This window comes from Hevea brasiliensis, chromosome 2 (assembly GCF_030052815.1).
Source record: "Hevea brasiliensis isolate MT/VB/25A 57/8 chromosome 2, ASM3005281v1, whole genome shotgun sequence".
NCBI classification, from domain to species: Eukaryota; Viridiplantae; Streptophyta; class Magnoliopsida; order Malpighiales; family Euphorbiaceae; genus Hevea; species Hevea brasiliensis.
In genome coordinates, this window is record NC_079494.1 from 93846138 (window position 1) to 93864283 (window position 18146).

Consider the following 18146-nt stretch of genomic DNA (forward strand, 5'->3'; position numbering starts at 1 on the left):
CTTTGAGAGAGTGGATGTAGGCTAGTTAAAGCCGAACCACTATAAAAATTTCAGTGTTCATTTTCTCAACCCTTGCTCTTTACATTTGTGCAATTAACTTTATGATTGATATGCTTTTGCTGATATGAAAGTTGATATTGTTTACTGTTAATATTGCTGCAATCTGAGAAAATTAGTTTACTGCTAAAATCTGCTGTTACTGCTAAATCTATTGATATCTGATTTAATCTGCTTGTTGTTTAATCTGCTGTCAGTTAGTATATCTGGTATACTGCTCTGGTTGCTGTGTTAAAAACGTATTCAGATTACTGATATCTCTGCTGAATGCTGATATAATTTGTTAGATCAGTATACTGATTGCATATAGCTTAACCTTGAGTCAACTTGTTAATAAAGCTATATTGTTCATTTTTCACATTAGTCAATTTAGTTGAACCTAGCTGCAATTTTCAAAGGTTTTGAGCAAGAACCGAAAATTATTTTTAAAGTCCAATTCACCCTCCTCTTAGACATATTTTGGGACATCAATTTGGTATCAGAGCTTGTCTCTCTTGCTTGAGGATTAAACCCCTTAGAGTGATCCACACACATGGCTAGTTCATCTAGAAATTCTGCTAGTATGCCTGCCCCCTTAGCTGAAGGTTATTCCATCACTAGACCACCACTTTTTAATGGCACAAATTATTCCTTTTGGAAAACTAGAATGAGAAACTTTATACAATCTGTTGACATTGATGCTTGGAGAATAGTTAAAGATGGTCCTTATATTCCTTATAAAACCAGTGAAGGAACAATACAAATTCCTAAAGCTGAAGTTGAATTTGATGATAATGATTGGAAGAAAATTTCTACAAATGCCAAGGCTATTAATATTCTTCATTGTGCTCTTGATATTAATGAGTATAATCGTGTTTCAGGATGTCAAACTGCAAAAGAAATTTGGGACAAACTAGAAGTCACATATGAAGGAACTGATGTGGTGAAAGAGTCAAAGGCAAACCTCCTCATCCGTGATTATGAATTATTTGAGATGAAACCTGGTGAAACTATTGCTGAGATGAGTACCAGATTTACAGACCTTGTAAATCTACTTAAAGCTCTTGGAAAGAGATTTGAGGAACAAGAACTTGTAAAGAAAATTTTGAGGTCTCTTCCAAAGACGTGGGAAGCAAAGACTACTGTTATTCAAGACACCAAGGATTTCAGAAAATACACCTATGATGAGCTAATTGGTTCTCTCATTGCACATGAGATGATTTATAAGAAAGATGAGAATGAAGGTGATCAAAAGAAAAAGAAAGGCATAGCTTTCATATCCGAAAAAGTAGATGAGAAAAAGAAAAATGTTGCTCTTAAAGCTAGTTCAAGTGATGATTCAAGTGCTTCAAGTGATGATGATGAAGATATGGCTATGATAGTCAAAAGATTCAAAAGAGCATTTAGAAAAGGTGGAAGCAAATACAAGAAGTTCACAAAGAAATATGCTCCAAACACTCCAAATCATTCAAGTGAAATAGTTTGTTATGAGTGTAACAAACCAGGCCACATTAAGCCAAAATGTCCTACATTAAAGAAGAAAAATAAGTTTAGAAAGGACAAAAGCAAAAAGGCAGTGGCGGCAACATGGAGTGATAGTGACTCTTCATCAAATGATGAAACAAGTGACAAAGAGGCTGCAAATACTTGCATGATGGCAATTGAAGAAAAAGGTGAAAGCTCACACATCGAAGATAGTGAAAATGAGGTAAATCTTGAACTTTCTAATGTTGATAAATTAGAACTTGCATTTGTGAAGACATATGATAAATATAGAACTTTTAAAAAGAAATGCAAAATTTTAGTTCATGAAAATTGTGCTTTAAGATCAGAAAATATTTCCTTGAGTATGGCTTCAAAGGAAAATGAATTTTACAAATCTCAAATGAAATTATTTAAAGAAGTTAATGATGAGCTTCAAAGATCAAAAGAAGTGTGTGAACAACTTCTTGAGAAAAACAGAATTCTTGAAGAAAAAGTTGGATCTTTGATAAGAGATTTATCTAAATTTACAAAAGGAAAAGAAACACTTGATATACTTCTTGGGAATCAAAGATTCACAAATGAAAAATCTGGAATTGGATATGATGGATTTATGAAGTATGAGAAATACAAACAATTTTTTGTTAAAGCTACATCCTTTTCTCAACCGAGTATTACATGCTTTTATTGTAATCATAGAGGTCATATGATTAATACTTGTCCTATTAGGAAAGGAACCTTTAAGGCAAAGAAAGTATGGGTGCCTAAAGGAACCCTACCTAATGTTACTAACATTCAAGGACCCAAAGTTGCTTGGGTACCTAAGAACAGTTAACTGATTTCAGGTCTGCCTAAGGAGTATGCTGGAAACAGAACATTGGTACATTGATAGTGGCTGCTCTAGGCACATGACAGGAAATAAAGGCAAGTTTTCCTCTCTTACTTTGAAAGAAGAAGGCTATGTGAAATTTGGTGATAAAAGCAAAGCTAAAATTGTTGGATGTGGAACTATTGGTAAAAATCCTTGCATTGAGAATGTTGCATTAGTTCAAGGATTAAAGTATAATCTTTTAAGTGTTAGTCAACTATGTGATAACGGTTTTAAAGTGATTTTTACTTCTACACACTGTGAAATTCATGGAAATAATGTTATGTTTGTTGGTGCTAGAATAGATAATATTTACTTACTTGATTTAACAAGTCTTGAAGAAAATTGTGAAACATGTTTTATGACTTCAGATGATAATGCATGGTTATGGCATAGAAAATTAGGACATGCTAGCATGAGTACACTTGCTAAACTCTCTAGAAAGAACCTTGTTAGAGGACTTCCAAAGCTAAGATTTGAAAAAGAATTTCAATGCAAAGCTTGTGCACTTGGTAAGCATACAAAATCATCTTTTAAATCAAAAAATGTTGTAACTACGTCTAGACCATTGGAATTATTAAATCTTGATCTTTTTGGTCCAATCACACCTAGAAGTCTAGGAGGCAAGGCTTATGCATTTGTAATTGTTGATGATTTTTCAAGATTCACATGGACTTTCTTTCTTGCTCATAAAGATGAAACCTTTGATATATTTGAAGCTTTTTGCAAAAGAACTCAAAATGAAAAAGGATATTGCATTACATCTTTGAGGAGTGATCATAGAAAAGAATTTGAAAATAATTTGTTTGAAAATTTCTGCTCTCAAAATGATATTTATCATACATTTCCAGCTCCTAGAACTCCACAACAAAATGGAGTTGTTGAAAGGAAAAATAGATCTTTGCAAGAAATGGCAAGAACAATGCTGAATGAAAACAAGTTTACCAAAATATTTCTGGGCAGAAGCTGTAAATACAGCATGCTACATTTTGAACAGAGTTTCCATTAGAGCTATTTTAAAGAAAACTCCTTATGAACTATGGAAAGGAAGAAAACCCAATATTGCATATTTTCATGTCTTTGGTTGCAAATGTTACATTTTGAATAACAAAGACAGCAATCTCAAGAAATTTGATGCTAAATCCTGTGAAGGAATATTTCTAGGCTATTCAACAAATAGCAAAGCATATAGGATCTTCAATAGAAAAACATTGACCATGAAAGAATCAATGCATATACTTTTTGATGATGCTAACACTTCCTTGCAAAGGAAAGATTCTTGTGATGATGAAATTGAGCAGATTCTAAACTCAAAGAGTTCGAATAATGATGAGTTTGGATCAAAAGAACCAGTGGAGGATGATCAAAATGACAAAGAAGAAGAACTCCCTTGCTCCACAAATGTTGAAATTCAAGATGACTCTCAACCAAATGTGGAAGAACTACAAATTGAGGAACCTCAACATCAAGATATTCCACAAGAATGGAGATACCATAGAAATCATTCCAAAGATGACATTCTTGATAGTCCATCACAAAGAATGATGACAAGAGCTCAACTTAGAAGATATTTTGGTAATGTTGCTTTTGTTTCTCAATTTGAACCCAAAACATATGATGATGCTCAAAATGATGAAAATTGGCTTTTTGCTATGCAAGAGGAATTAAATCATTTTGAAAGAAACAAAGTTTGGAAAATTGTTCCTAAACCTAAAAAGCATTCTGTTATTGGAACTAAATGGGTATTTAGGAATAAGATGGATGAAAAAGGACATGTAATTAGAAATAAAGCTAGACTAGTAGCTCAAGGATACAACCAAGAGGAAGGTATTGATTTTGATGAAACCTTTGCTCCGGTTGCTAGAATTGAAGCTATTAGAATGTTGTGTGCATTTGCATGTTTTCAGAATTTCATGCTTTATCAAATGGATGTTAAAAGTGCATTTTTAAATGGATATATTGATGAAGAAGTTTATGTAGCTCAACCTCCTGGTTTTGAAGACCCTCACTTTCCAAATCATGTTTACAAGCTTACTAAAGCTCTCTATGGTTTAAAGCAAGCTCCTAGAGCATGGTATGAGAGACTTAGTAAATTCTTGCTTCAAAATGATTTTAAAAGAGGAAAAGTGGATACTACTCTTTTCATTAAGAAAATTGGAAAAGACATGCTTATTGTGCAAATTTATGTAGATGATATTATTTTTGGTGCTACTAACCATTCTCTTTGTAAGAAATTTTCCAACATGATGAAAAGTGAATTTGAAATGAGTATGATGGGTGAACTTACTTTCTTCCTTGGATTGCAAATTAAGCAAATGAAAGATGGAATTTTTATAAATCAGTCCAAGTATATAAAGGATATGCTAAAGAAGTTCAAAATGGAGGATATGAAGAGTATTGGAACTCCCATGAGCTCAACAATTAAATTGGAGAAAGATGAAAAAGGTAAAGAGGTAGATAACAAACTTTATAGAGGTATGATTGGTTTTTTACTCTACTTGACAGCATCTAGACCAGATATTCATTTCAGTGTATGCTTATGTGCAAGATTTCAGTCATGTCCAAAAGAATCTCATCTTGTAGCAGTTAAGAGAATTTTTAAATACCTCATTGGCACTCACAATATTGGCTTGTGGTATCCAAAATGTGAATCATTTGATCTTGTTAGTTATAGTGATTCAGATTTTGCTGGTAGTAGATTGGACAGAAAAAGCACTTCTGGAACTTGTCAATTTCTAGGTCATGCATTAGTTTCATGGCACAGTAAAAAGCAAACTTCTGTTGCACTTTCTACTGCGGAAGCTGAATATATTGCAGCTGGAAGTAGTGTTGCACAGATTTTGTGGATGAAACAACAACTTGAAGACTTTGAAATTAAATTTGATCACATTCCCATAAGATGTGACAATACTAGTGCTATAAACCTATCAAAAAATCCTGTTCAACACTCTAGAAGCAAGCATATTGAAATTAGACATCATTTTATTAGGGATCATGTTCAAAATGGTGATATTCAAATTGAATTTGTCCCTTCTGAAAAACAGCTTGCTGATATTTTTACAAAGCCACTTAATGAGGAAATTTTCTGCAAAATAAGAAGAGAACTTGGTATGATTGATGCTCTTGATTAAGTTTTGATGCATTCTCATGTTTCCATATGAAAATGAAGTGATATATGTTGGTTTGTAGTGTTAAAGATGCATTCTGATATTTTTGGTGCAATTTGAAAAATTCTGGATCATATCAGATATGAACAGTAATCTGCAGAATTTGATCTCAGTGGCATACTAATCCGTTTGCTAATTTTCTTGTTTGCTAAATGCTTTACCACTGCTCCTACTTTTTCGTTGGCAAACTGGAAGTCAGGTCTGATTGCGCTAAAACTCTAAAATTATTTTTCGAGCGCCTATTCTGCATGTTTAAAGCCCATATTACTTAAATACCCCTCTACTTAGAGTATTGCATCTTTATGTATTTAAGGGCAAAATGGACTTTTAACACTTTAATTTGTGCGGGATTCAATTTTTTTTTCTGAACCATCAATCTTCTCACTGTCTCTCCTTTGCTACACGCTACCTATTCTCTGCAAAAACCTATAGTTGTGTCTTTTCAGTTTTAAAATTCAAAACTTCATTTCCTTCCGTCGCTTCGTCTCCCAGAACCCGAACGGCTGCATTTTTCTTTCCACTTGCAAACCCATTTCGGTCGCACCTTTCCAAGCCATCGGCTCCCTTCATCATTCTTAAATATTCCCAAAACCTATTGATAGTGAATCGATTAAATCGATTGTTTCAAGATAGAAAATCCCCAAAATTTTTCGTTTTCGTTATTTCTCTAAATATGCTGAAAGAAATTATTTGCTGTTGGATATTTTTCTTTTGCCTAAGTCGATTCGCACTCTCTGTTTCAGTATATCTCAGGTATAAAATCTAAAACTTTAATGGAATCGCGTTTTACATTTTGTCTATGCTTGTTTTATTTGCTTTCGCAATATGCTGATAATTTTTTTTTATTCTGTTTGATTTGCTCTCGCTTGTTTGTTCTGTTTTAGCACTCAGTTTTTTTTTTTGGCGTTAACATTTCGTAAAAATGTTGTATTTAACAAAATTATGAATCGGTTGCCATGGATTCTTAAGAACTCGATTATCTCTTGCTGTCTGTTCTATTTTTGTGTGACATTGCGCTCAGTTGTGCTAAAAGTATGTTAATATGCTTCGACTAATTATATATATATGAATATATATATATGTTGGCTGCTCACATCGCTGAATTTATAATCTCAGTCTTCACTATCATTTCGGCCTAACTTGCTTCTGAGATTGGTTATGGCGTGGGACAAAGGAAAAGGGAAAGCTAAAATTCCCACATATTCATCATCGGACTCCACTGACGCAAGTGTTCCAGCATCTCCTCCTCCACAAAAAGATGCTCCTCTGGTAATTGGTAAATCAAAAGAAACACCCAAGAAAAGAACCAGTGAGCCAGTTCAAGAAAAGGGAACCAAAAAGAAAAAGACTTCAAAAGCTCCAGTTGTGCATATGGAGAGGGCTATTCATGAGCCAAGGTATATCCACTGGCCTGCTTTTTTTGAAGTATCTGTTCCTTTACAATCCTTATTTGAATATCAAAAATGGGATAAATTGTGCTCTGACACTGAAGGAGTGTATGTGGATTTAGTTCAAGAATTCTATAAGAATTTAAGGGTTGATGATTCTGACAAAGATGAGTCTTTTAAGGTGAAAATGAAAGGGAAAATCTATGAAGTGACTGTTGCTAGATTAGCCAAAGCCCTAGGAATCCCAAGCAGTAGGAATAAAATTTGTTCTCACAAAGATGTTTTTGCTGTTGGTGGATTTAACAAAAGAGATTTTGAGGGTGAAGTGTTTAAAGGGGAAGTAAAGGATAAAACTAGCATTACCCATGCTCATCAACACATCAAAATTCTTCATAGTTTTATCATTTATGTGTTGAATCCTAGAACTGGCAGTCCCAACTATTTGAGTACCCTTGACCTCTGCATAATTTGGCATATTGTGAACCAAATTGAATTTAATCTTGCCTATTTTATGCTGAAGCAAATCATGAAATGGAAGCCACCTTACAAGCTACCCTATGCCCATCTTCTAAATGGTCTGTTTAGAGACTTTGGGATACCTTTGGAAACCGAGAAACTTAGGACCAATATGATCCCAATCACAAGTTTGCAAAAAGATGATGATGGTAGAAAGCTTAGGTTTGAACAAGGTGCTAGTTCCAAAGATAGTGCAAGTGGCACTATTAATGTTGAAGGTATTTTGGAGGAAGTAAACAACTTGAGAGAATTTGTTGAAATGGAACTTGGAGAGCTACAGAAATTTAGAAGTTTTCAAACTGTTCTTATGAATGTTCTTGATTCTAAAGTTGATGGGACTTTGATGTTAATGTACAAGATTGTGGAAGAATTGTTTAAAATCAAAGTTCATTTGGGTATTTCAACCATCGAAATTTGGAGAAACCGATGAAGGTTGCTACTAGTTCTGTTCCTCAAGCTGAGAAAGAAAAAGAAAAAGAGGAAGAGAAAGAAACAGAAGAGGAGGAAGAAGAAGAAACAGAAGAAGAGGAAGAGAAAGAAACAGAAGAAGAAGAAGAAGAGAAAGAGGAAGAAAAGGAAGAAGAGGAAGAAGCTGAAGCAGAAAAAGATGAAGATGATTCTGATGATGAGAATGGTAATGGAGGCAGCAAAGAAGGTAGTGGGAAGGATATGAGTGACTCAGAGTCTGAGGCAGAACCAGAGACCCCTGCTCCTGCTGCTCCTGCAAAAGGAAAGGGAAAAACAGCTCAAAAGGACTAAAGAAGCAAACAAAAAGAGGAAACTGGTAAACCCTCTAGCAAAAAGGCTAAAACTGGCAAAAAGTCTACAGCTGAGTCTGGTACTACTGCTGTCACTGAGTTAGCAGCTGGGCCTATTGTTCCTTTGACACCCGGAACTGAATTGGCTACTGCAATTCTTCAAACCTTGAGTGACAAACCTGTCAAGCCCAAAAAACTGAAAATGGCTGCTCCAAAACCAATCAGGAGAAGTTCCAGGCTGAAAGGATAAACTGAATTTTGATTGAATTTTGTCTAACAGTCTGTCTGTTACTTTGCTACTCAGTTTGCTACTTTTAGTTTTTCTGAACTTTAAATTAGTTTGCTATATCAGTTACTATTTTGACTGCTTATTCACTGCACTAAAACTGAATTTTGATTTATTCACATGTGCATGCTTTCTCCCGTATTCTTTTGATGCTGACAAAAAGGGGGAGAAAAGTAATGAATGAGTAATCTTGTTGATATTACTTGTGGTTGATATAGTTTGTGATTACTCATGGTTGATATAGTTTGTGAATAGTATATTGTTGATATAACTTTATGGTGTGCATATTGTTGATATAACTTGTGAATGATATACAGTTTGTGATTAGTGTGCATATTGTGCATATTTAGTTAGTATCTTTAGTCACACTTGACTCCTTAAGAAAACGCTTATGAATATTTCATTGAAATTATTAAGGGGGAGTTATTTGTGATTAATTGTTAATATAAGCACATACATAGGGGGAGTTATTTTCACATATACATTCATACACATACTCACACTTATTAATATTTACATGGTGATTCAATTGAGTTTTGTCATCATCAAAAAGGGGGAGATTGTTGACCCCATAAGCTCAAAGGAGCATAGATTTTGATGATACCAAAACTCAACTAGAATCAAACTAACATTGTTTTTAAGTGTTGTGTATCTCAAAGAAAAAGGACAAAAGGATTTCATGATGGATTCGTGCTTCTGAAGAAAAGATGACATTCTAAGGATAACACAAGACGAATCAAAGGAGATCAAAGAAGAAAATGCTACCTTCCAAGGCTACATTGAAAATCAGAATTGAAGGTACATATAGTATAGAAGTCAATTTTATTTTTTAGGATTTCTTGTGAAAAGAATTGAGGAGTAAAAGTCAATGATGCTTATTTTCAATCCCTCAAAAGATTTTTCTTTTAAATATCATTATTGGCCTAAAAAGTGTTTGACTATGATTTGGTGTAAAGTTTTATAGTTTTGAAAGTTATGCAGAAAAGTTTTCCTGGTATGCTAACTGGTTTGCTACTGATTTTAGTATGCTAACTGGTTTGCTATTTTCTCAAGTATGCTAACTGTCTCAACTCTGCACAACATCGCAGAAAACAACAAAATAACGGCTATTTTCTTGAAATTCGTATCTGTAACGTTCAAATGAGTTCTGCAATGGTAAAAAACGTTCCAAAGCTATAAATACACCTTCCTTTGGCCATTTTGCACTTAATGAAAGTCCCTCTACTGTTCAAAATCATAAAAGCTTTCATTCAAAGTGCTCAAAGTGTTTTATTGCTCATCATTGGCTTATTTACTCAACTCTTCTTTATAGATTCTATTGTATTGAGTGAGAGTGAGTTTTAAACACATTATTATCATTTGTGAGAGGTCATTCAAGCACCTATTGAAGCTTGGTTGTGAAAAGTGTTTGGGATAACACTTGGTAGAAGTGTGAAGCTACTTGTAAAAGCTTTGGTGAGAAGATTTGTAAAGTGCTTTGTCTCTTGCCTTCAAAAGAGAAGAATAGTGGAGAGAAGACTCAAAGTGGGATCTTTGAGAGAGTGGATGTAGGCTAGTTAAAGCCGAACCACTATAAAAATTTCAGTGTTCATTTTCTCAACCCCTGCTCTTTACATTTATGCAATTTAACTTTATGATTGATATGCTTTTGCTGATGTGAAAGTTGATATTGTTTGCTGTTAATATTGCTGCAATATGAGAAAATCAGTTTACTGCTAAAATCTGCTGTTACTGCTAAATCTGTTGATATCTGATTTAATCTGCTTGTTGTTTAATCTGCTGTCAGTTAGTATATCTGGTATACTGCTCTGGTTGCTGTGTTAAAAACATATTCAGATTACTGATATCTCTACTGAATGCTGATATAATTTGTTAGATCAGTATACTGATTGCATATAGCTTAACCTTGAGTCAACTTGTCAATAGAGCTATATTGTTCATTTTTCACATTAGTCAATTTAGTTGAACCTAGCTACAATTTTCAAAGGTTTTGAGCAAGAACCGAAAATTGTTTTTAAAGTCCAATTCACCCCCCTCTTGGACATATTTTGGGACATCATCTCTTAAAAATTCCAACTTTTTACAATCAGAGCTAAGAAGCCAAAAAAAATCACATGAACAAACATTTTTTTAATGAACAATTATTTTGTTAAATAGTTCTTCTAATTATTGAAGAACAAAAGAGGATTTTAGGCATGACATCATCTTTATCTTCAACTCAATCAACTAAATCTACAGGAGGAAATTCAAGGACGAAAAGATATGTGAAAATCTACTTTTTGTGATGTGCTCTTGCCAAATTATGGTTTTCTCTATCTCTCTTTTAGTTTTCACTTTTGTGGGATTTTTTTTTTTGGGTGTTACTTATGATTCAAATTTGAGCTAATGTGATGGATAGGAATATGCTTGGGTGAAGTAAGGGATGATACTTCCTTTTCAGAATTCACATAAGAACAATGAATATTATTGTCATGATTGCCAAGTAAGGTTTAAATTCAAACTATTGGCTTTAGAGAGGAGGACGCCTCTGGCCAATTATATTTCAAAATTTTCACCCATATCAATTTATTTAACATAATAGATTTATTGAAGATTAATTTTTCCCTCTTTCCTGGGACATTTTAATTTTGATAATATGATTTTAAATCAGGTCTAAAGTAAACAATGGACAAGCTATGCCACTATCAATTTGCATTAAAGAAATTATTTTTTCTTGTCTACACTTAATTTGCTATGGATTCAATGCATGAGTTGTGTTATTAAGTTCACCTATTAAATATAGGTATTTATGACTGGGTCCTCTCCAATTCTCATAAAAAAAAACAAAGTTTTTTTTAAAGAAATTTTATTGAATTTAAGGTTTAAATAATTATTTAATTTAATTAAAATTTTTATGAGTTTTAATTCATTTCATAAGAATTTAAAAGTACATTTTGGTTTTTCATCATGTTTCCTTTTTTATAAATGGTGACCTTTTCGAGTGATTAATGAATTTTTTTTCTTTTAAAAACCGATTAATGGGAGAAATATTATTACTTAAAAAAAAAAACACTTTTTCTATAATAGTACATTAAAAAAACTTTTATAAAAGGAGGAAATTTTGGGCGCACTCCAAGTTAGACCTAAGAGAATGGCCCAGTAAATTTTTTTCTAAATGGAGTGGCGGTAGAATTATTAACCTATAAATACCTTAAAGGTCACAAAATTATCATTATGCAACCACTAATCACAGGATTTTGATAAATAAGACAAACATAATTGGTCCTTAAGGGACTAAATTAGAAGCATTAGAATATAATTCCTAATAAGGAATGAATAAACAAACAAGATTCAAATCAAAGGATAAGAAGCATATTCATATATTCAAGAAATGCATATGAACACACTAATATAATTAGAAATTTGACCAACAATACACAAAGGAAAAGGAATACTAATCTTCTTGAAAACATGTTAGGCCAATGTTTTGGTTCATCTACCACATTGTTGTGTCAACAAAATATGCTCATTTTCTCAAGAGGAAAATAGAATCATGCATGTTATGATTTGGCTATATATGACTTTGGCACAAGATTTTTTACTTTCTTCTTTGAATTAAAACACATGAGATTTAGATTGCAAGCCTAACAAGTCAAAATTTGGAGTCCAAGCTTACAATTAAAAGCATCACAATAGACAATTAAAGACTTTGAGATTGAGTCCCTTTAATTCAATAATTGGTGGTCAATGTTTGATTTTTTTTTTTTAATGTCTTGAGAATAAAAATATAATTTATTATTATTTATTAAGGAAAAGAATATAATGAGGAAATCATAGAAATAGGGAAGAGTGTAAGATGAAGAGAAATTTTACCTCTAAAATCGTAAAAGGTAAATAAAATGTTTTATATTATTAAAACCCATTAATCCACATTAAATATAAATTAAGTTGATCCTCAATCATAATCCAATTTCTTGATTGCACTAGCATTATTAGCGGAGAGTTCTCTTATCAAAAAAAGCCAGCCAACATTTGCCTCTTCTCTTCTTTCTAGTTACAGTTTCTTCTTCTTCCAACAAATTTAATTCATAAATTGAACAAGACAAGATCCCAAGATTATAAGAGCTAGCAATCATTTAGAGTGACTAATGGAAGAAAGATTATTATTTAAAAAATTCATTAATTATATTTAGTAGTCTTTTTAATTAAGAAACTTTTTCTATAATAGTACATTAAAAATATTTTTTTTTTTTTAAAAAGGCAAATTTTTGAAGTTCGAAGAAAATATTTTTAATTTAAATTTTCTCAAATAAATCATACTTATGGAGTTCTTAAAATTTTCCAGCAACTTTTCCAGGTTTAAACTAAATAACTATAACATATCATTACTATTTGTGCAAGGAAAATAATATCTAATTATAATTAATTTAATTCTTCAAAATAAAATTGCCCCTTAAAATGTGAAAAGTCTTTTAAAATAAAATAGTTATAAAATTAAATAGGAATTTATTATGAAATTAACAAGGTAATAATTGTTACCCTTCAAACTTATAACCCCTTAACTTTTTACCTCATTAATATTTATATCTTCTTATGAAAAAATCATATGATAAAATCGATATATATATAACGATTTTATTGTAACATTGATTATGGTGGGTTCCACCATAGTCAATGATTATAATTAAACCTTTATATATACAATGGTTACATTAAATAAAAAATCTTTCTTAGAAGTTAAATGTTAACCTTGAGGAATTTAATTTAATAATTACTCTATTTAAGAATGAAAATTTTTAAGATTACATTTAACTCCTAATTTTTAACCTTCTATCATCCTAGGTAACATAATTTAACTCCAATAAAAGTTAAGGGCATAACAATAGTTTAAATAAATGGCCCATTAAATTAAAATATATATATATATATATATATATATATATATATTTCAGATAAATAATTAAAATAAAATAAATATGAAAAAAAACCTAAGTTTAAATAATTAGTAAATATTTGTAAATCAGTGCCCTTCATAGACCAATCATAATAAGCACTGATTTTGAATTTTGATTATATTTTTAACTGTAAGTCACTTATTGTTTTGAAAATTATAATGCTTATTATATAATAATAATAATTAGCATCTAGATTAATAATTAATCTACTTATTATTTTAATAATTAACATGTAATGTGTGAAAAATCTAGTGTATTGATTAGTTTATTAGCTAGTGAAATTGGCGTTGATATTATATGTTACAATTGTAAGTGTTAAAATTATTATTATTATATGTAATAAATTCACTTATTCTTTTAATAATTATTATGCTTATTATATAATAATAACTAACATTTAGATTAATAATTATTCTATTTATTATTTTAATAATTGACATATAATATATGAAAATCTAGTGTATTGATTAGTTTGTTAGCCAGTGAAATTGACGTTGATATTACTTTTTGCAATTGCAATTGTTAAAGAATATTTCTTGAAAACTATGAATATTCAATTAAATAATGAATTGAATGATTATTTAATTATGATATATTGAAAGATATTTTTTTTATAATATTAATAATGAAACAATGAAATAATGCTTTCAAAAAATAAAAACTTATAAAAAAATAATTATAAATTTAAAATTATAGTGAGAATTTATTATTTTATAAAATTATTTTTCTATACGATTGTTGTTACATATTTATATAAATTATTATATTTTTTTTCCTCAATAGATAGTTTATTATTATATATAATATTTATTTTCTCTAAATTAAGTAAAATAAAATTTTATTGACCCATTTACTCAATTTGCTGGCTCCACCCCTATCTATATTATTTTTTTTACTAAAAATTGAAAATCTTTTGGGTCTTATAATGTTTTCACCTTAAAAAAACATGTCTAATATAAAAAAAAAGCTAAATAATAATAAAAATATAACTTTTTTCTCAATTAAAACATGTTTATAATTTTTCTTTCATCTCAAAAATAAAATAATATTAATATGCCCATATCTATGTCTCTCAGCTTTACAAAGATATATAATATAATTGCTAAAATTTAAATAAATTTTAAAGATTGAAGATATAATTAATATAATTAAAAAATTATAATCATTTTTTTTTTTTTCATAAAGTAATATTTTATTAACTGATAAAAGGGAAGCTAGAATGATCCAACAAGGAATTAAAAGTAAACTGATAAAATAGGAGGTCCATTAGAATGCCTACAATTCGGCCTACCTTAAACCGAAAACGTCCAAGGCCTACAAAAACATAAGCCCAGAGCTAGGACCCATGGAATAAGACAAAACCGGGTCCTAACCATCGGCCTGCACCAGAGCCGAAGTCCAACACAGAAACTCCAGGTGCCATGGAACCAATCCGAAAGATAAAAAATCCAAAAGCGACAAGAATTTAATTTAAAGGCCAAATTAAAATATATAGTTCATAAAAATAATATATATAAAGTAAATATAAATTGATAAGAGATTATTTTTTAAAAATAAAATTAATTTAATAAAAATTAAATGGAATTGCTATTAATTAAAAAAATATAATGACTGGTTAATATTTGGAATTATTGAATTTACAATATATTAATAATTTAAAATTAAAAACTTGTCAAATTTATCTTGAATTTAATTTTTTAAAGTAAATATGAAAAATAAGTTTATTTAAAATTATAGATTAAATAAATTAAACGACATGGTTTTAATTTATGAAAAAATTTTTATTTTAATTTGAGTATGATAAAATTATAGCAAGTGAGAGTTTCTAACAATAGCAATAATTAAGAAGAAAGTCATTAAAAGTTATTATTATTTTTTTTTAATTTGAGTATGATAAAATAAAATAAATTATATGGTCAATTTATGAAAGATTTTTTTTAATTTGAATATTATAAAATTATGGCAAGTGAGAAATTTCAATAATAGCAATGAAATTATAAGAGAAAAATCATTAAAATTTCAAATTAATGAAAAAAATATGAGAGAAATGTGTCAAACTTCAATTTGATAATCTTATCCGATAATTTAAATTTCAAAAAATAGAAATTTGTGATTGCGGTAAAATAAAATTAATAAAAAAAAATAGGTCAAGAAATAATAATATTTTGAATTTTTTTACAAAAAGATTTGCATTTCATTTCTGATTTCATCCTTTTAATAGGTAGTAAAAATTTAGAGTTTTTTTTATAAAATTATTAATAAACACCTAAAAACTTTTAAATTATTAATGGGCTCAGTGTTGAATCAAAATCTAATAGACAATAATAAAAAAATATTAATTTTGATAAACCTCTATTATGATTGTACCAATAAAAAATTTAAAAATTCTTATTAAAATTTTATAGAGCTTAATAACCCCGTAAAATTTATATGTCTTATTCATCGAAGGCGCTATGTCTTCACGACAAACCATGACCGCCTTCACATCGGAAGCCCAATCATGAAAGGCATAGGACCACGGGAGCGTAAGGGACCCATTCGTGGCTGTATCCACCATTCGAAGACTTGCTAGTTTGAAAGAATAGAAGCAAATTGTACAAAGAGGTGACAATACTAGTGAAATTGCCAAATCCTACATTAGACAATCCTAAAGATGAATTAATTTGGTTTTATATGAAATTTAAAAAAATGATTGATATGAGTGAAAGGCTAAGGCTAGGCAAGTAGAATTATTGATCTATACATATCTTAAAGGTCAAAAAAATTATCATTATGCAACCACTAATCAAGGGATTTTGATAAATAAGACAAACATAATTGGTACTTAAGGGACTAAATTAGAAAGCATTGTATTTTTCCTAACGGGGAATGAATAAACAAATAAAATTTCAAATCAAAGGATAAGAACCATATTCATATATCCAAGAAATGCACATGATCGCATTAATATAATTAGGAATTTGACCAACAATACGCAAAGGAGAAGGCATATAAATCTTCTTGAAAACATGTTAGGCCAATGTTTTGGTTCATGTGCCACATTGTTGTGTCAACAAATGTACTCATTTTATCAAGAGGAAAATAGAATCATACATGTTATGATTTGGCTATATATGACTTTGCACAAGATTTTTTACTTTCTCCTTTGAAAAAAAACACTAGAGATTTAGATTGCAAGGCTAACTAATTAATAATCATCACAATAGAGAATTAAAGACTTTTGAGATTGAGTGCATTTAGTTCAATTATTGCCCATCAATAATTAATTAGTAGTGATGAAAGATTAATAATTAAAAATCAAATATTTACATCTAGAATTATCAGCTTTTTAATATTTTAATTATAATTAAAATTAGAAAAAATTATAAAAAAAAATATCATATGATTTCACCCATTCTTCACTTCAAGTTTTTTGGTCACTTCGTGACAAAGTTGTATCCTAAAATTTTATACTATTAGCAAATGATAACTTTTTGTTTTCTCTCTGTCAAAAGTTACCGACATAGAAGAGAAAACTATTGACATGGAAAAAAAAGTTGCTATCATGGAAGAGAAAGTGGCTGACATAAAAAATAAAATAATAGAAAAATTATAAAAAAGTACCAAATAGTTTCACTCATTTTTACTTCAGGGTTTAAGATTTACTTTGTGATAAAATGGTACTCTATGATAACGCTATGATAGCAAATCACAATATTTTGTTTGAAAATATTAATTTTCGCTGATCTAACAGTAAAATAACATTTTCAATTAATTTTAGTAGTAAAAAAATAAAAAAGAAAAAACAATTCACAAATCACCAAGATATTTCATACAAGAAAGAGACTTTATTCATTTTGGACATGGTGATTCCAAAAGTGAAGATATGTTTATGTGGAGTTTTGCATTAACACCCTAACTTTCGGAATTACTATCAACGGATTTGTGAACTTGAAGTTTGCACTTTTACTTTCAAAATCACTATCAAGGATTGCTGATATGGTATAAACTCCTGTAGATTAGTATTACTGAGAATTTGGGTAAGAGCAATAGTTTTGCCATTGGAGCGGCTAGATTAAATCGGTGCTCTTGGCTGACTTGCCACTTGTTCCTCCCTTCTATGAGATGGCTGATGCCTTTTTTTATTTTAGGCATGATTTTTATTAGTATGATCATGAGAAGTTCATTGCTGAAGTTGCCCCCCTAACTTCCTATCGCTTTCGAACACCGTGTTAGAAATACTAGAACTGACAAATTAAGTTTTCAAAAAGAACATACATAAATTTTTTTCATGGTATTCCAAAAGTGAAGTATCTCAGATTTTGATTATTTTTTAGAGTTAAATAATTCACTTGGTTTACTAACGGTGCAAAATTTCAAGGTATTACTTTTCACAAAAATGAATCATAGTCCTTGAAGTAAAAATGAGCAAAATCACATAGTACTTTTTCATAATTTTTTCTTTTCTTATTCTACGTCAACGCCTTTCGATGAACAGAAGACAAAAAGTCGTCATTTGCTAATTGTGCAAAATTTTAGATACTACTTTGTTATAAAATAATTCATAGAACCTGAAATGAAAATAAATGAAATCATATGATACTTTTTTTATAATTTTCTCTTTAAATTATTCCTTGTTAATTTTTGGCAAGATGCTCCAAGCACTAAGTTTACTAAATATTCTATATTAAAGATTGGAAGCTCAAGTGTCAAAAACTATATCCTAATTGCT